This window comes from Rhodnius prolixus, unplaced genomic scaffold, assembly GCF_049639745.1.
Source record: "Rhodnius prolixus isolate KJV_2025 unplaced genomic scaffold, Rpr scaffold_7, whole genome shotgun sequence".
In the NCBI taxonomy this organism is placed as follows: domain Eukaryota; kingdom Metazoa; phylum Arthropoda; class Insecta; order Hemiptera; family Reduviidae; genus Rhodnius; species Rhodnius prolixus.
The window spans coordinates 19,670,318-19,691,221 of NW_027411582.1; the positions used below are offsets into that span (position 1 = coordinate 19,670,318).

The 20,904-nt window shown below is 34.2% G+C and overlaps 1 protein-coding gene and 1 long non-coding RNA gene across 7 annotated transcripts in view; both read right to left on the minus strand.

The window, feature by feature from the left end:
- LOC141447143 (transmembrane protein 47) overlaps positions 1-20,904 on the minus strand; it is a 320,333-nt gene that overhangs the window by 108,906 nt on the left and 190,523 nt on the right. Inside the window, exon 1 of one of the 6 annotated variants that reach the window (XM_074114386.1) lies at positions 17,661-17,829. The exons of the other annotated variants lie outside the window; for them this stretch is intronic. The gene's annotated coding sequence lies outside the window, so the exon portion shown is untranslated. Of the gene's footprint in view, positions 1-17,660; positions 17,830-20,904 lie in introns of those variants that run through there. 6 annotated transcript variants of the gene reach the window in all.
- LOC141447116 (uncharacterized) lies at positions 1,063-5,911 on the minus strand. The gene is made up of 3 exons (XR_012454148.1): positions 1,723-5,911; positions 1,450-1,641; positions 1,063-1,368 (listed from the first exon to the last, which is right to left on the minus strand). It is a non-coding gene; the product is annotated as an uncharacterized lncRNA (long non-coding RNA).

Genomic DNA, 20,904 nt, shown 5'->3' on the forward strand with positions numbered 1-20,904 from the left:
TATTACAACAACAAAGAATAACTCATAATTCATTCAGTGAATAATTATTCCACTAAACAGTTGGATTTAATTGGAGTTTAAAAACTTTTCTAAAACACTTGTCACTTCATTTTGAAATGAAAATTCTTGTTAGCTAATTTCTTGCCACTATTTTATGAATGAAATAATGGAGGAAATCAAAATTCAAAACTTGTATAGGACAGATTAAATAGTTTCTAATGGAGATTATTTTAAGCTTTGATAAGAAATATAATATTGAGTTACAAGTTTCTTTTTAATTAAGGCTGTGGTTTCCAAACTTTTGTACAGTCGTCCATCACATTTCTTTAAAATAAAATGTCGTGCCCCTCTGCAATTTTCAACAATTTAATTTTACAATTAAAGTAAAGTAATCGCCTATTTTTTTTCAGACGTCATACTTTATGTTTATAAGCACCGTCCACTACATCTGGGGCTAGTGTTGGTCTAGTGGTCAAGATAATGGCTTTGTGAGTGGGAGATCACCAGTTCGAATCCGGCATATGACTACTTTTTATTTGATAGAAAAAAAAAATTATAATTATATTGATACATTTATTTAAACAAAATAAACGTTATGTCTTATTAAAAGCTTCTATTCGTTAACTATTACCTAAATATTCTTAAATTTGGTAAAGCTGCGATTAAAGAATTACATTAAAACTTGCCACCTCCAGCGATCAATAAATAACCAACCGTAAAAAGTAATTCACAAGAAACAGACAAACTTCTTTTAAAGTTTACACAGTGAAGTTGCCGTTAAGAATCGCTGGTTAACCAAATGAATTTACTCGAGAATGGTGCTCAATTCTCTCAGTTTTATTCGCCAAAAGGGAGAAGAGTTAGAATAACATTTACACACTCCAGATAATGATAAAACTAGAAAATAACTAATAACTATTGAAAGAGCCAAATAATTCTAAAACGTTCTTCTAAAATAAATGGCATTAACTAGCATTTAAATAATTTCTCTAAAATATTTCTTCATGTAAAGTTTCTTCGATATTTTTATGTTTACTTTTCAAACATCTGTTGAAAATAAATGTAAGACGGTTTTCAAAAACAGATTTTATTATTCTGTAAAGAATATAATTTTATAAATAAATTAATACAAAACATTAATACATACATACATAAATAATTAAAACAATAAAATACCTGTAAAGAATAATTAAATTACTAGTTATATTTCACCGTCGTTAAACACTATAAAACACTGCAAAGTAAACACTCTCAAATGACGCTAAACCTTCCTAGACTATAACCTAACATTCAGGCTGTGTGGCGTTGTCGGCAGCCCACTCTGATGGCACTTTTGTAAGACGGTTTTCAAAAACAGATTTTATTATTCTGTAAAGAATATAATTTTATAAATAAATTAATACAAAACATTAATACATACATACATAAATAATTAAAACAATAAAATACCTGTAAAGAATAATTAAATTACTAGTTATATTTCACCGTCGTTAAACACTATAAAACACTGCAAAGTAAACACTCTCAAATGACGCTAAACCTTCCTAGACTATAACCTAACATTCAGGCTGTGTGGCGTTGTCGGCAGCCCACTCTGATGGCACTTTTGTAAGACGGTTTTCAAAAACAGATTTTATTATTCTGTAAAGAATATAATTTTATAAATAAATTAATACAAAACATTAATACATACATACATAAATAATGAAAACAATAAAATACCTGTAAAGAATAATTAAATTACTAGTTATATTTCACCGTCGTTAAACACTATAAAACACTGCAAAGTAAACACTCTCAAATGACGCTAAACCTTCCTAGACTATAACCTAACATTCAGGCTGTGTGGCGTTGTCGGCAGCCCCCTCTGATGGCAGTTTTACATAAATAATATATTTTTTTCTACTTTTAATTCACTACCTTTAATAAATTTCTAACAAAGCTGATACACGGAAGCTGTTAATATCATTTTGGAGCCATTGAAGCAAATATCTCGCTACAGCTTAGTGACGTCCCTGAACTTAAAACGCCAGATATCTGATAGCCTTAGTTGGCATCTAAAGACTGTTGAATCCGTTAATGAGAGTATAGCGATATCAATTTCTTAAAACATTTTCATTTATATTTTCTTGTTTAAAAAAAAAAATTATTTGGTAATTACATTTATAATCAACAATGGGAGAAACTACATTAAAGATATAATAATATTCACTAGAGCAAATCTCGCGTCATGAGCAATTGTTAGCTATTGTAAGTAATCGATTTACTTCTTTTAATTCAGAGGTGAACACCCTAAGGACCAAAAATGTACGCAAGTGTTGATTACCCCAACAAAAAAGTTGTTCTTAAGTCCATATTTATTTTGCAACTGTTCACAATGGAGAGTAAGCAAAAGTGATGAAAAAATACAGGAAATGGTGCAAATATGAAAGATGAGTGGAATGAATGATGACTATCCAGTGAACTAGGAGCTGTTAGTTCCCCTCCGTTTGTGTTGGCAAACTGACAAGCAACCATCTTGGTAGATCGGCGTTATATATGTTGAGATGATCATTTTAGACTAGATGGGAATTTGATTCCAGGTGGACATGTTGTGAATAGAAGGGTCATTGTCATGACTGCCTAGATTTGAGTGGAGTTTTATGTGGCGAGATGGGTCTATTTCAGGATCTAGAGGAATACTTAGGTTAGATTGAATTGTATGATTAGAAGCGTTGATTATTATACTTAGAATTCTATAATGAAAGAATTATGTTAATTTTTTTAGCACTTATTACTTCTTACAAGAATAAAATTATTGAAAGTAAAATAAAGGCTTTCTACTTAAGGAGGTTAGGCTATTTTTTGAGCTTAAGCTTATTAACAATTACACTTTTTACATTTTACAACTAAATAAATAAAAATTATAAATTAGTTTAAAACTAAAGCTTGAACATTTTAGCTAGCAGCCATTGCAATCCGATGTAGAGAGGATGACTGTGGGTGGGTCGCCATGAAAGTTGCAGCGCTTCTGATTGGTCAAGCTAACCGCCCATATTTATCACCACAATTGATGCATTCTGATTGGTCAATTATTTAACAGTAATTATTTCATTGAAAAAAATGGTTCGTTTTTTTTTTACTATTTTTTCCCCCATAGGTATTTGATAAATTTTCAGAATATGCAATAAAATTGTATTATTAAAATTTCTATTTAAATGTCATCATATTCAATTGGTTTTTATTGTTTATGCTTAAATGAGAAAATAAAATCAGGTAGATCTGTATAACTTTATAGAAAAATGGAGTTAAATCAAAATTTGATTAGACGGAGAAGGATTAAAAAGGAGAAGTAAAACCACAATTTTGTGATATTAATATGGCGCATTGCCTTTTAATGAAAAAAAAAGTCTTCAACATGTAGTTGAAGAGATGATTGGTTGTTCAGCACTAGATAACATTCACCAATCCTAGCAATAATGGACGAATCGAATAGTAAATTTAAGGAAAACACCCTAAATTCTTCAACGAAGTCCTTGAAGAAACTGAGCTCACATTTTAGGCAGTCTCGTATTGTTTCGGCAATCGTTTCAATAAACGTGATAAAAAAAAAAGGCTTCCCGCTTCAGATTGGTAAGTTTCTGAATTTAGGATACTGGATTATCTTGAGCTTTTGAATGTAAAAATTTTGAATTATAAAGTTAGTTGTAAATAAGTAAAAGTAGTAAAGTAAGGTAATTGCCTAGTTTTCAGGCAGCCTTTTCGTCCAACTACCAATTAGGTGTCGTGGACGGAGGCGACTAGCAAACATACTTTACTGTAAATTTCTTTGATTAATCAATTAATAAAATCCAAGGCCCTAAGACCGGGAATCGATCCCAGTACCACAATACATATTAGCTTTACAGGTCTCGCCTCTAACCTCTCGGCTACCGTGGCGCCTTAAAGTTGTTAATATATATTTTAATTAATTTTTAAGTATGTTATCTGCAACTGATTTAATTTTAAGATTATTTTAATTTTAAAAAAAATCTCAAACAAAATGCAGAAAAAAACATATAAAAGATAATTTAAACATTTGTTTAGAAGGGTATAATTTCAATGAGGAAATCTCTATGTCACCAGGTCCGTAAATCTAGAGATAACTAGTATAAAATGAGATCTTGTTTTCTAGTTTGTCACATTTATAGTGGCCGCCATTTTCTAGAAGTTACTATTTTACTAGCTGGCTCACTTCCTAATAGCGGCCTGATTGTGAACTTCTTAATAAAGCTATAAAATGGTAATAATGTTAGATAAAGTAAAATTAATTTACCAAGATATAAGACTAGATGGACCCAACTACAGTAGTTTAGATAGTTATACTATATAGATGTAGTTGGTAGCTAAGGGTTTATATAGGGTAGCAGTTCGCTAGGTTGTCTAGGTTGTTCAGTGCAGTAAAGCCTTCTCTGGACCAAACGCCAGCTCTTTAAGGCAGCCACCATACTGTCCTCCATTACTACACAAGTTTGTTTACTGGTCCAACTTTATACCATAACTCTAAACTGAACTGGGGAAACCTTCCTCAACCTCTATAGCATTCTCTGGCCAAAACGCCAATGGAATACCTAATATAGAATCCCTTACAAGTCCGTTTGGAAAGTAGGTTTTACAGCTGCTTAGATTATTGGACGAAACTACTAAACTGGCGTCTAATGGGAAGGATTATAATTATGGTATCTTGTTTTACTGGCCGTCGTACCATGTTGTAAAACAATGCTGGAAGACAACATAATTTAAGCCTTATCAGTTTACTAAATAAGCGGTCTTTTACAACTTTTACTGTTTAGAAAACAGATTTATTTATTTTACGAGTAGATATCGTAAATTTTTTTTATGAAATTCATTTATTTAAAAATCACAGCTTTTAAACACTTATAAAAAAACTGGTGCAGGATTTGGAAGCAATAATTCTATTCATCTTGAATTTTTTAAACCATTTTGCTTAGAAGTTTAGCACAAGATAACTTGCAATCGAGTGCCCAAATAAATCTGCGTGCGCATACAGAAATGGATCCAGTTTTTATTTTAAAGAAGTCAACCGAAACACCTGAAGCTCAACTAAACCCTAGGTGGAAAAGCTCAGCAAAGATAGGGCTGAAATTAGCAATTATTTCTCTTCTCTTTTAGATAAGCACCATAAATAGATGAATAATTCTTTTAAAGTTGTAGTTTACCAAAAGTCAATAAAAGAATGCAATGAAATTATAATTGCCTATTTTTTCTGGGAGACATTAAGTCCAACTAACAATTAGGTGTTGCGGACGGAGGCGACTAGCAAACGTACTTTACTGTAAGTAGAAGGAAAAAGTCGGTTCTGGCACACCTAAATTGTGCAAGATCCACACTCCTCCCAGTCTGACCGATAATCGTGGTTTCCGTATTCGTTCAAAATTTCCAACTCTTACATCTCTTTTCCTATTTATCAGATTACCATGCATTCTTCACCGAAATGTAGAGAAAACTTTTCTGTACAGCTGGTATAAATCACATTTTTTTACCTGTAATAGTAAATGAGATATAGAAGGTTAAATTTTCAATGTTTTCTATCTCAGTTTTGAAATTAGTACCAAATTCAAACGTTAATATCTCTTTTGCTTCTTATCGGATTTTAACGAAATCTTTACCGAATTGTAGAGAATAGACAGCTCTACAAATAATGTCAATAGCATTGCTCAAGTCTCAATAGTTATTGCGATATAGAAGGTTAAAAATTTTTAAGGTTTCCGTATTCGTTCAAAATTCCCAAATCTTATGTCTCTTTTCGTATTTATTTATTTAGAGAATTTCAAAACTGAGTTTGAAAACATTGAAAATTTAACCTCTATATCTTTTTATTAATTATTAAATAAAATCCAAGGCCTAAGACCGGGAATCGAACCCAGTACTACAATACGTACATAGTTTTACAGGTCTCGCCTCAAACCGCTCGGCTACCGTGGCGCCGTTAAAAAAAAAAAAAAAAAAATCCGTTTATAATATAAATACAAATAAATTTACCGTTATCATTCAGCGCCTGCTACTTGAATTTAAGTTGAATTATTGCAACGATTTACATTAGAGCCCAGAGTTAATCAAAATGGCTTCTGAAATAAATTATTTATTATTCAATGACCAACAAACAATTTTTGTCGTTTAATGGTGTTAATCTTTATTATTTGGGGAAATTTATTATAAATATATAAAGCTATGACTGGAACCAAGAGCTTTGACAATTAAATTCGAGATATTTCCCAAAAAGTGGAGTTAAAATCAAAATATTAAGTTATCAACCCAAACTAATTTTTCAATTTACATCTTTCTGCTATATTTTATAGATTTTGTGATATTTCTTAAACTCACAGTCATGGTAAAATAAGACTTCAGGCTCTGCGGTCAATCATCCATAACCACTGGATGCTGGGTGAATTTCATGAACCGATCAGCGATACAATTTGACGGACAATGCGGATCTACTCACATTTTCATTATTTACTTATTGATTATCAAACTTAATTTCTTCACATAATCCATCGATTACTTGCAAAAATATTAAGTCGCCATTTTCAGCAAGATCAAAGACATTCTAATTTAAACCGATGACCCTGTTAGTCGAACCTAATAACCTTGGAGTACAAACACTGCTATAGCATCCACTTCAACTCCCTTATCTGGTGTGCTCCATTATTCCGGACCAGAATCTACCTCCATTTCCTGAATATCTATCAGTTAAATATTTGAAGCTCATTACAACAATATTAGTTACAAGATTTCTAAAGGTTTCATGTTAATTAGCAAGATACTGTTCAATATATATATTTGTTATCTTGGAAGGAATTTTCTGCATCTTCCGGAACTTAGCAGTTTGATTCTGGTAATAATTACCTTTATTTACGCCTAGTTTAAATACGAAGTACACAGTATTAATTTCCTGTTTTAGAATTTATGGTGGTGCTCCACGTAATCGATACAGTGCTCACGTTCTCCTAATGAGAAATTAAATTCAATAAGAATTTTTATAATTATTAATTTTTTTTTTCAGAAAACTGGCGCTTAACTATTTTGCTTATAACAAACAACTTTTAGGCGCCACAGTAGCCGAGTGGTTAGAGGCGAGACCTGTCAAGCTAATATGTATTGTAGTACTGGGTTCGATTCCCGGTCTTTAGGTCTTGGATTTTATTTAATGGTTAATAAAAGAAATTTACAGTAAAGTATGATTACTAGTCGCCTCCGTCCACGAGACCTAATTTGGTAGTTGGACGTAAAGTCCGCCTGAAAAAATAGGCAATTACTTTACTTTATTAACAACTTCTGGCCCGCCAATTTACTTTTTCAGAACAGCTTTACGAGGTGTGGCTATTAAATAACGAGACTATTGTTGTAAAACATTTTATTTTAAATTTATACATATTTAGTTATTATCACCTTCAATAGACACCACTCCCCTATCCCTACAACGCTCCATGCGAATTTACCATTGTTCGAAACAGTGCTGGAAGTCTTTTTCTGTCAGCTCCTGCATGACGCGTGCCGCTTTTTCTTTCACAGCTTCAACAGACTGAGAAATCGTGTTCCTATTATTGCAGATTTGATTTTTGGAAACAGAAAAAAGTCACATGGGGCCAGGTTCAGGCGAATAAGGCGGATGGCCCTAAAACTGGGATGTTGTACTTGGCTAGAAACGTCTTGACAGACAATGCAGTGTGAGTTGGCACGTTGTCTTGATGGAGAACCCCGTGACTTGATCTTGCTCAAAATCGGGTCGTTTTTTTTCTTACTCTTTCACGGAGTTGAGCAAGCACCTCACCGGTAGTAATGTTGATTAATTATAACCGATATTTTCATCCGACGTCTTCTCGGCCATCTTGGAAACGCTTAAACCACTCAAAAACTCGCTCACGTGAAGATAAGTTTCAGTAGCGATTTCACCAAGTTTCATGTGAAATTTCACGACAATTCGTTGCTCCACTAAATGTGTAGTATCATGTTTTCGGCAAAACAAAACTAACACCTCTTACACAAACACGACGGTTCCGGTCAGACAGATTTCTCTTACAAACACGTGAGACGCTGCAATCGAAAGAGAAGGCTTTACGCTGCACAGCAGTCGGTCGTTAAGATTTGTAGTTTTTCTGTAGCAGCATCAGTCTCGTTATTTAATAGTCATACCACGTAATAATAATTTTTAATTGCATTTTTTATGAATAAATGAAGCTTAACGTTCAAAAATTATACTAAAGGCTCCTAAGCTCTTGCAAGTGGTCCACTTCAGCTTCATAATGTTGCAGATCCAAACACTACCGAAAAATGAGGCATATTTTTAATATTTTAAAATGAAAAACCTTCATTAAATTAAAATGCTCTGTTACTGTTCACTGTCCAAACTGAATATTCGTTCCAACTCTGGACAAAAGTATTTTGATGTAATGATTTTTATGCCCGAGATATAGTCAGGTGAAAAATGAAAACTAGTTCTTACTGAATTATTTTTGTGCCCCCCTTTTGTCAAGAAATTAGATTTTTTTTTTTGTAATTTTTTGGATTGTTTAATTAAAAATTACCAAGAATTTTCTCCACAGAGCGATATCTTCCAAGATATTTCTCATGACTAAGGAACGGATTTTGATGTATTTAAAAATGCCAAATATTTAATTAAAATATGCATTTATTTTCGTCAATTATGTGGAAAATATGTGATTTTCTTAAAATATTTTCTGGAATATTTAAGTAAAATGGACATTTTTTTTATGAAAATGGAATTTGGGGGGGGGAGTTATAATTATTTATACAAGAAAAGAACATTTTTACAATTTATAATAATTTATTAGGAACAAAATAATTTGTTTTTACAAGTTATAATGATTTATACAACAAAGAACATTTTTACTATTTATAAAAAGATGTGTTAAATTTTCAATTTTGAAAACTTCACTCTTCGAAATTGTTTGCAACCACATGAAATTTCAAATGTTAGAACGTAAAGTGACGACGATTTGGGCGTAAGATGGACTTGTAACGACTAAAATCCTTTGAAATGAGGATTTTTAAGTTTGTGGAAAGGGATATCTGCTCTAACCAAAGCCCGACACAGATCTGTACTCAGAGTAGACTTACTTGATGATGGAGATGTAAGGAAGGCATGATAGGACGTCCTCTCTTTCTTTCTGTTTTTATTCTCTATGTGCGATCCGGTGGCAATATGTTGGGTGGCTTGGGAACGTTGAGAGCAAGAAACGCGCTTGTCACAAGCTGTGCAGTACAAAATGTCTCCATCACTTCGAAAAAGTTCTGCTGGAAACTTCGCGAAGATATTTAGCAACCAGTTGTTTGTTTGAGGCCGATGTTCGTGGCATTTCACCCAAAAAAGAATACACTAAGTGACCGAACGAAATGAATTGGACACTTCAACGAACGAGCTGAAAGAACAGACAACGTCAGACAACTTCAAAAAACTAACAAGTGCCCGTCACTGTTTAGCAGCATTCTGTGTAAATTACAATAACCATTGTACCCACTGTGATTCGCAGCCCTACAGTCTGTGGTTCACAGTTCCTGTCAACCACCTCCCAATTATGAAAATATGCCCAAAATGAAAAATATGAAAAAATATGTACATATTTTGATTAAATATGTAGAAATATTTATTTATTTTAATCAAATATGTATAAATATGCGATAACATCCAAATATGTGGAAATATGTGAAATAAAAGTATACTCAAACGGCTTAAAAAGTGTCAGTATGAATACTTCTAGTTGAAAAACGTCTGTAAATTGCCTAGAAAAAAATATGTAAGTACATACGAATCCGTTCCCTACTCATGACCCATATTTTATGTTTCAGATATGTCTGATATTCGGAGGAATTCTTCAAGAGATATTTTGTTAATGTAAAATTAAAAATTAAGCTCGCCTTTGAATTTCTCTTTCCAAAAAAATAATAATAATCAAGCTTTGCTGGTGATTTCTAAATTCATGAAAGAAATTTACAGTCTATTAATTTAAAACAAAGTCGTTCGCCGCTCTGAACAGTACACAGGAGCGTTTGCCAGCTTGAATCTCGAATATCCACCAGAAATTTTGTTTCCTCCACTGTAATCCTCCACTTTTAACTTCCAAATATTCCCCTTAGTAAATTCACCATCCCCTTCTTATCTAACTATACATCTCCCAACTCTTTCAACCCATATTTCTCTCTAGTAATTCACCAAACCCTTTTTTTTTTTACTTTTTTAGGAAAGATGGAGTGTTGCAAGTGAACGTGACGCCTTTAAATCTTACACTGCCTCATGAATATGCATGCTAGATAAAATTGTATCAGAATAAATTAGCCTATTCACCATTGCTTTGTTCCATTATTTAATTTAGTTTATTCTGTTAGATTAGTTTATATTGGTATTTTAACAATCCACCAGTTTTGTGTACCCTTTTTAATCTCTTTCTGTTGATCTAAATTAATAAAATGGTTTATTTCTTTGCCCTCATTTAGATGATAAAATTCTAAACACTTACATACGATAAAAAGAATGCGTAACTTCAATCATAACTTCCAATTAATTTTGGTATTCTATTATCATTATCTTTATTTATTTCAGTACATTTACTGCTGCACTACATTTATTGCTGCGGAACATTTTTGCAACAAGTGAAGCTGTTATCGCATTTTAAAATTTAACAAACATTAAAATTATTTGAAGCATTATAAGTAAGCCACCCATTTACTTCTCAATTAACTCTATTCCAAACTTTCACCAATCGCAATGTTGTCCGTTTTTACAACGTCCAATAACACATAACTCTCCCGATTGTAACATATTATTCTCAATGATGATCTTAAAATATTTCCATTTCATTAAGAACTTCAGCATCATCTTGCTTAAAAAAAGCAATTCCTTCTCAACTAACTGGTAATTCTGTCCACTAATTCTTCATTTTTCATTTTCCCGAAAAACCCCCACACTGAAATCTAGTAGCGCGATTTCCTGGGTAATGGGAATCAGTAAATAGTTGATTATTCTATGGAGACATTGTTAGAGCTTATTTACAAGTTGCACGTCTTTATTGCTCTACAGTTGTAAATTTAAAATATATTAATATTACTGTTCGTTATTTTTGGTGACTGATTTATAATTTCAAGAGGATGAAAACCCCTAGCCTAGGTCGAAAGCTCGGCATAATAAAGTGTTCCATGACTGAAACTAGCAATTAATTTTTTATTCTTCATTAATATTAGAAAATGTGCGTAATATTTGGTCATTTGTTTTTTAAGTTATTTGGTAAATACGATTGTGATGATGCAAAATGGGGCTTGAAGAGCAGGAGGAAGGAAATTACCCAGTGGTAACTCCTCGCTACAGGATATCGACGATGATGATTTTCAGATATCAAGGAAGGGTGATTCAGTCAGCGAGAAGGATTGTTAGAGATGTCAAAGAAGGCGAGAGACTGCATACATACGTAAACGGATTAGGGGTAAATAGAAAGTACGGAGTACCTGATCGGAGGAAGGCATACAGTACTTGGTTTTCGAAATGGAAGTTCTTAGATTTTTTTAAAAAAATGTATTTAGTTATTTCCAATTTGTATATAAATTACACACAATAAGTAAATAGGAACAAACAGAATAAATGTATGCGTGAAAGGCAGGAGGAGAGAAATTACCTAGCGGTAGCACTCTCTACAGGATATGAATGACAATGATAACGTTCTTCAGACTGCAAGGAAGTAGCGGGGCCACTGGCGATTCAGTCGGCGACGTAGATTGTTAGGGATGTCAGAGCAAGGACTGCACAAAAGGATTACAGCAAGTAGAAAGAGCTGTAGGTAACTTGGGATATTTTGTCTTGGCTAGTTGTACGAATGGGATGATTGAGGTAGTTGTGAAGAGTGTGGTCACATATAAAGAAGCATCTACTATCTGTAAGCAGTAGTTTTGATTGGAATGTCCTGTACAGAATGCTCTTAACAGATTTGGCTGAACCTCATAGCTCTAGTTCGTATATCTAGGTAAATGCTCTACGCAATTTGGAGCGTCATCCAAGTAGATTGTAAAGCAGTTTCGCACCATATTTTGCATGGCTTGCAAAATATTGAATATTGTGTAAAATTCTAGAAAAAGTTTTATAACATCTTTTGTGGGATTATTTTTTCTTTTTTCTGTACAAATTAAACACTCTACCTCAAAATATTTATGAACTAAAACTTACTGCAACATCTTAGAAGCATATACAGACGGCATTGTAATGCATAGAAGATGCAATGGCGCGCATCATTGCACATTTTTATCTCACTACGTTCACTAAAACTTCCACAAACTTCTCCTTCCATATACTCGTATACGCTCAATCCTGTATATGGAGCCCAGTATTCATCATTTCTTTCTTACCCTTATCCACATCTTTATCTTCAATTCACCATTTCCATCAATCTTTCCGCCATTAGCCCCTCACTCTGACAGTAGTACCCTTGTTGTTCTTACCAGAACATAAAACTGACTTTCTCCATAGTGTTACCCACGGGTTTCTCAACCATATTTCCTTTATTCAGATCCAGAATCCAGACCAAGAACTTTGTATATTTCATTCCTACAGTAGGTATATCAACGTAAGAATGGATTTATTGCTAACATTTGCATTTCGCTTCTACGCAAAAAATGGATCTGAACAAAATCATATTTCATTTTAAGATTTGGTAAGATTTTACACACGATTTTCTCTTTTCATTGTTCCCAGATTTAATTTTACTAATATACATAAAATAATTTACAAAGTATCTACAAAATATTGGGGGTGACCATAAACATTACAAATGGAACGCCACAAGAAAGCTGACGATTAGAGGGAACCGGTTAGCTGGTCAATTAATTAAATAGGCCTTTTTAAGTATTTTAATCAAAGTTTTAGTAATATTTTACAGGAATTAATTAATGAAATATGTGTTTTAATATTTATTTCGATGATTTCCTTCATGTGAATAACAGTTAACATTGTCAGTCATTCATGTGAATAACAGCTAACATAGTCAGTCATTCATGTGAATAACTGCTAACATGATCATATCTTTTTGTAATTATGTGATTTTACTGGAAAAGCAACCGGTTTTTACCTTTGACGTCGTCTTCTTGTTGATCTTATTTTTCAGTTATTGTCATCTATGATTTCTGCAATCACATTTCCGGAAATCAGACGATGTTTATTATGTAAAAATAAATTCCTAATTCAAATCCATTTTTCTTCCTAAAGAAAGTTTTAACTTTTGGCTTTTAAGCTCTAGAAAGTTAAAAGTTAGGGTATAAATCCTACCCTGATCTTTAACCCTTCTTATCAAAGCCCCTAGAGAGGATATTTCCTCTTCCATCAACGTTTATAAAGTCGGTCGAATAGACGAACTCAAAAAGAGACAAGTAATGAAAATTTATACCGGATTCTGATACTTCAGTTGCACTGTAACAAATTACTTTTTTGAGATCATGCCTAAGGGAGAGCTTAACGCCGATATTTTGTTCTTTAATCGACCCAGCCATTGCCGTTAATTGAATTTTTGAAAAAAAAATTACTGGCGAAAGTAAAAGAAAGTGAATAGACTTACGAGGTCTGTTCATAAAGTATCGCGAATTTTGTGTTTTTTCAAAAATTATTTATTTATTCATGAATATCTAATTTTTTTCCCCCTTCAAAGTAATCCCCATCAGATATTATACATTTGTGCCAACGTTTTTTCCAATCCTCGAAGCACTTCAAAAAATCATTTTTTGTGATCTTGTTCAGCTCCTCCTTCGATGCCGTTTTTATCTCCTCAATCGTAGCGTAGCGTCGTCCTTTCATGGGCCTCTTCAGTTTCGGGTACAAGAAATAGTCACAGGGGGCCAGATCTAGGGAATACGGTGGCTGCGGCATCATTAGTGTATTGTTTTTGGCCAAAAATTCGCGTCGAAATTGAGCAATTTTGGTACGAATTTCGAGGCGACCCGGCTCATGCCCAAATCATTGGTAAAAATCGAATGGCACGAGCCAATCGATATGTTTAGGTCCTCAGCAACTTCTTTAACGATGATTCGACGATTGGCCAACACTATTTTCTTAACTTCATCAATGTTTTCGTCTGTTGTTGACCTGCTCGAGTGTCCGGCACGCTCTTCGTCCTTCACATCTTCTCGGCCCTCTGAGAACATTTTGTACCACCGATAAACGTTGCTTTGGTCCAAGGTAGCTTCACCATATGTCACAGTCAACATTCGGAATGGGCCCGCGCACTTAATTTTGTTTTTCACACAAAAGATTCTTAGATTCATTTTTTGGAATAGGCAAAAATCGAAGACGAGCCAAAACACGCGCAAGCAAAGCAGCTGTCAAAAATTAACTGAACATTCAAAATGACCGAACTTGTCGGCATAATTGAAAGACATAAATTCAAAATTCGTGATACTTTTTGAACAGACCTCGTATTTAAAACACAAAAGAAAAAACCCTATATTCACGATATTTACGTTTTCAAAAACCATTTTTGTTAAAACAGGTAAATTTATTTTTAATACACAAACATGCGGAAGTTGAATTTTATATAATCTTTTATCTATATTAATTATAATTATAAACGTTCAAAACAATTACTAAACTGGTAAAGCTAATGCTGACATTTTGGGCATGTAAATGCCACCAGCTATGTTACCCCAAGCTTGGCCAGTTTAGACCAAGCGGAAGGGTCACATTTTCCACCTGAACTCTTTGGGGGGTGCGACTGTCATTAAAATGACCTGTTCTGGTTTATAGAGCATGCAGCATTAGGGAATATGATATTATAGTATTTATTTGGTTTATACAGGGCATTATAATTTGTACACTCCTTTGTATCTGCGTGGTTAGTGATCGGGAGGGTATTTAAGAGTTAAAAAGACTGTGTTAAAAGCGCTTTTATAATGGACAAAGAGTTAATCTATCGGAAACTGCTAAGTGTAAACATTTTTCGATTAATCTTCATCGATTCTTTGTGGTTCTGACAGTGAATGTTACTCAACTTTAGAATAATACGATCTCTGCAATTGGTTTTGGCTCTTCGACGCGTATAGGCCGACATTATATATTTTTGATAATATTTTTTTTATTCTAACACCTTATTATATTCACTGTCACTATTTTACACTAATGTTTTATATACAATCGATAGATTGTGACGACAGCTGACGATTAAAACTTAAACGAACATCGTAGCAAAATGATCTCAAAATGGCGGCGCTTCCCCCTCCACCGCGCGCGATGCGTCACAGTCCTCGCTTATTGTAATGAATTCTTTTATCCTTTAGCTATCCAGTGGTCTAATTTAATTTTGGATGTAGACGATAGATTTGAAACTATAACGCCTAACTGTATCCCCCGATTTTGTTATCATTAGGTTTTTTGGATTGCCTCCATATGTTAGCAAATTTAAAGACGTATTCACGTCAAAATTTCCTAGTTTTAAAACCAAGGAAAACAATCTATTATAACAGGAGCCCATGGACAAAATTTTTACACAGCCAACCAATTTTAAGTTTGGTAATGTCAACTAAGATAGGTTGTTATACCTGCTTCAATTCTCACTGGTTTAATCAGAAGTACAACTCCCAAAATTTAAGATAGAACTAATATGGCCCACAATAGCCGATAAACTTGGCTAAAAAGTAGCTTTTTAACCGTAAATAAAATTTAAAAAGATTAAAGTTTACATAAACTTTATAATGTCCTCAGAAAGTGTACGGTAATAACCACAATTTACACAACATATGAGAGGTAGTTGGCGTATAAAGGAAATGGTACAGAAAAAATAAAACAAAACTTTGAACAGTCATTTTAAACTTAAGTCGTTCTTTTTTATGGTGATACATCTAAGTGTAAAGTTTTTTAAAGTGCAATTTTTTATTTTATTTCTTAATTCTTAGTATGTCTACAATATCTCATGAAACTTTTCCAATGAAATGGCAAGTTTCATGAGATAAATCTTTAGATTATTCTCGAGAGTATGTCAACTAAACCCAGTGGACCTGGTTTTATAAGGTTGGATGAAATTCAATGGAGAGACTGGCATTTTCTCTTGGATTTCTTTTTCTGACAGTGTAAGTTTTTACAAATTCGCTTCTTTTATGAGGAATTTTTCACTTTTTCTACTGATAAAATCCATTTTCACTGGATAATTTTATTGAGAAGTCAAACTTGATTATAAATCAATCATTCAATCAAGATTTTCTTGGCGAAATCAAAATCCACGTGATTATTATCATTCTTAACAGTTTAAATGTCATTTAGTTGTACTCGTGTTGGGTTATTATTGATAAGAAAATTTCCATAAGCCTGTAAACGTGATGGTATTATACTATCCTACAATGCTATGAAATGGTTTGTATTTAAATTCTTTTTGTTTAAAACATTAATTTACCACTTTTACTGGTATCTTCTCTTTTATTACCTTATTTGCCTTTTTTTTTTACTTCTCCTTATGTTCCAACCTTAGTACAAATCCAAACCCAGTAAAACGCCTAAGCAATATCCAGGAAATCACCTGAACTGTCTTGATTCTAATCAAAAAACGGAAATGAGAAGGTGGTAATATGGGACAGTCTTTTTATTTACCTTGCATATTTTGAACATTACTGAATTTAAAATCTACTCTGAAGAAAAATCATAGACATAACATTATTTGTCTTTGTAAATTTGGAGCCCCTGAGTGGATCACAGCAAGGAGTCTGTGGAGTTACACTGAAAAAAAGTCTGCCGCGGTGCCCATATTGGGTTTTCAGAAAGTGTGGTCGTAATATGGGACATAATAATTATAGTTAATGTTCTCCGTTTCTCCATGAATTGTAAAAATAAGCCTTAAATATGGCCACAAAACTATATTTTACACAATTATCGTACATTAAGGATAAAAAATTAGGGTGAAATCAGTTTTCTTAGAGAAATGTCAAGTCATGAGAGGTGGACTGGACACAAAAATCACAAACAAATGACTCCTTTTCACATGCAGTGCATACCATGAGCCCAACGACAACAAACAATGCACTCAATCCACATTTCTCCGGAACTCTTTCTGAGTTCTTGAACTTTTCTCCGCAAAAAAAACATGCAATCCGCATCTTCATTATCTGGTGTCGAATTTTGGGGTGAAGTGGACAAATCCGATTCACCTGATGAAACTGAAACATCCGAATCGTCTTCAGAATCTGTTCGTTTTGATAATAGGCGACGCAATTTTGACTTTGGGACCCTGAAGTGAAGTGCAGCTTCTCGAATACCAAGTTTTTTTCGGCCTTACAGTTTTAATAGCATCAACCATGTCCTTTTCATCCCAATTTTTACGTTTGCCTTTCGGCGATGGTCCTAATTTTGTTCTAGGCATACCTTTTTAGGCCCTTTATAGTACCCCTGTAGAAGAAAATTGAAAATTAAACTTTATCCACTGAATTTAGCCCAATAATTGGCCTTTTATTTACCAATTACAGAAAAATTAAGTTTTATATTTAACTATATCGACCGCAGGGGATTATACTTGGCCCGGTTCTCTACACAGTATATGCATCAGACATACCTGTAGAACCCTCTACACTACATATTTATGTGGACGACACAGCCATACTAGCCACAAGTACACATACTTCATCAGCTTCATACAAGTTACAGACACACTTACATAAAATAGAATCCTGGGCCAAGAAGTGGCAGATTAAAATGAACCCACAGAAATGCCAGCACGCCACTCTCCGGCGGAGGTCCTGTCCACCTGTCCTCTTCAACAGCAATCCTCTTCCTTGTTTACAGATCTGGTGCGCTACCTTGGGCTCTAGATAGACAAAAAGACTCACGTGAAACACACCATACTAGACTTAAAAGACAAAGCAATGAAGAAACGTGCGAAAATGCTTTACAGACTACTTGGGACGACGCTCCAAATTGCCCATTGAACTCAAACGATTACTATACAATACTATCCTCAAAACCTATGTGAACATTTCGGACTAGAGCTGTGGGGTTCAACCAAACCAACAAACCTACGGACGGTACAAACATTTCAATCAAAACTACTGCCGACAGATAGTTGACGCTCCTTTCTACGGTGACCAACCTCACTCTTCACAACGACCTCAACAACCCACTTCATAGACCAACTCGCCAAGTTTAAATACCAAAAATTCCACACTACTCTCTCGACTAGCTCTAATCCTCTTGGTACTGTCTCTTGCCTCCTCTGACATCCCTAATACTCCTCGCCGACTGAATCGCCAGTGGCCCCGCGACTTCCTCGCAGTCTGAAGATCTAAACGCCATTACTCTCCTATCTCTTTCCTCCTCACATTCCCCTATCTCATCTAGAGAGTGCTACCGCTGGGTAGCTTCTCTCCTCCTGCTCTTGCCGCACCAGATCATCTTAATTACCTCCTATTTACTTATTGTATATATTTATAGATTGTAAATTACAAAATAAATTTTAAAAAACCATATCGAACGAAGGGAGTATAACTCTGCCAAATATTTGGCAGTTCTAGGAGTTCTTAACAGCTTTTTTTTTTTAACATAAATTATAAGGACTTTACTAAAACTTATTTTATAAGAGGAAACTTTGTGACATCAAAAAATTGAAATTGAATGTGAATGTAAAATGCGAATTATTTTTTTTTTTTTTATGAAAATGATTCTATCACAGAAGAAAAACTCACGCAAAAGTCAACTTTTGGAATAGAATAACGCATGAATTTATAATGATCCTCTTCTTTAGTGGAAATAACAAGGAAATCCTGACTGAAAATATGGGGCAACAGCTAAGAAAGAAGAGTTCCGTCAAGTGTCGCCGTTTTCAACAGCATTTTTACATCTAAACTGTATATAAACAAGTTTTATGCAAATTTGAAGTAGAAGAAATAGAAGAAAAAAAACTTGCTGAACTCTTGAGTAAATGATGGAGAGAAAAAAGGTGCGAGTAAAATTCAAATTAGATTTAACTCACGGGGGGGTGAGGGAAATAAAACGAAATATTAGGTGAGAAAGAGAGAAATATGGTAAAATTTTAGAGCTGGTCCTATTTGGCCAACAACTATGGTAAATATGTATGAATACAGTATGAGTCTATTCATAAGATCGCGTGAATTAATGTATTGAGTAGTTTGTTGACAGATTGAGATGGATTGATACTTTACTAAGGTCTAACTAAGGGCGTTACCTAATTAGCCAATCATTTACTAAGGGCGTTACCTAATTAGCCAATCATTTACTAAGGGCGTTACCTAATCAGCCAATCATCTTCATTGAATGCAACAATAATAATCTTTTAGCCTATTGGCTACCTCTTTGCACTTTGCAAATGCGAGACAGATTCAGTATAATTAATACCAGCTAATTAGTAAACAAAATGGAGATAATGCTTATGGTCTTTAGACGTCGACACATTAAAAAAATTTGTTTATTCAATTATATTTTCTTTAAGATTTTCGTGTTGAGTTTATTGTTGTTATTAGTTGACGCGCTTTAGGCTAAATTAATAATAATAGTAATAATAATGTAAAGGGAAGGGATTAGCTATGAGGTTAGCATACTGGACCCCCACGCGGAGGTCCCGGGTACGAATCCAGCAGCTGGCCCTTAGATTTTCTCTACCTAGGAGATTCTTGCAGCTCACTGTCCGGTGATGGACAGTGATGTCTGAAACGAGAGAACACTGTCCGGAGGCCGGCAGAGCATTGAAAAAATCTCCGGGCGTCAATAACCTCAGCTGTTGACGCGCCAAAAAAAAAAAAAATAATAATAATAATAATAATGTTTAAAGTTACAAAACAATGATCCACAGCCCCGGTAGCCTAGCGATTGTAGACTATTCCCCAAAGCTAAGATGTGTAGTTGGTATTATAGCAGCTTCGATCTCAAGGCCCTTACTTCCTTCAGATCTACCTCTTCTATTGGTTTGGGATTGTAAAAGGGCCCTGAAACTACAGGCTCGGCACAATAAAGTTCGACTGGAATGGGTGCCAGGTCATGTGGGGTTTAAGGAGGAATGAAAAGAGCTGATCAACTGGCCAGGAATGGAGCTAGTACTCCTTTTATCGGCCCGGAGCTTGTTCTGGGGATCACCAAGGGTATGCAGTTCGTGCGATTCTCAGAGAAAGGATCTGGAGGGAGCACGAGAACTGGGTGATGTTCGCTGGGGGTCAAAAACAGCAAGACTATGATGCTCTTACTGTGTAAACGAAGAGCCAAAGATACTCAGTGCTTGGGTAGAAATCAGATTACTCTGATTGCAGGTCTATTCACTGGGCATGGTAGGTTCAGGATGCAGTTCTGTACAAGGTGGGGGCTTATTAGCTCAGGAACCGTTGGGCTAGATTGTGTCAGGAAGCGGTAGAAACAGCGTTGTAATCGAACGGTTGTGCTATGAAACCTTTAGATTTTTGAGACCAAAGGAAATAGTAGCGCAAAAAGAACTAGTAGGGAAAGTCCTCAACCTTCTTAGTAGGGGAGGTTTCATCTACTAGATCCAAAGAGGAGGGTACAATAAGTCTCTTGTGTCCTAATCTTAATCTTAGTGGGTTCGATTCCTCTGGTCTAGGCCTTGGATTTTATTTAATAGTTAATAAAAGGCATTTGCATTAAAATTCGATTGCTTGTCGCCTCCGTCCACGACACCTAATTTAGTCGTTGGGCGTAAAACGTCCGCCTAAATTATTATATGACTGCGTTAGAAAATATCTAGTAATATTTTACTTTATCGGACAGACTTTGTGTCCAACTTGTTACCATGTATAAATGCAAAAATAAAGTATAAAAAGTATCAACTGAAATAAAGCAATTTGGTAATTTGATAGAAAAGTTTAAATTCAGTGCTGTAAATGTTTAAATGCTTACAAGGTTTTATAAAATAAGAACTGTAAACTAAAGGTTTTTAGTTG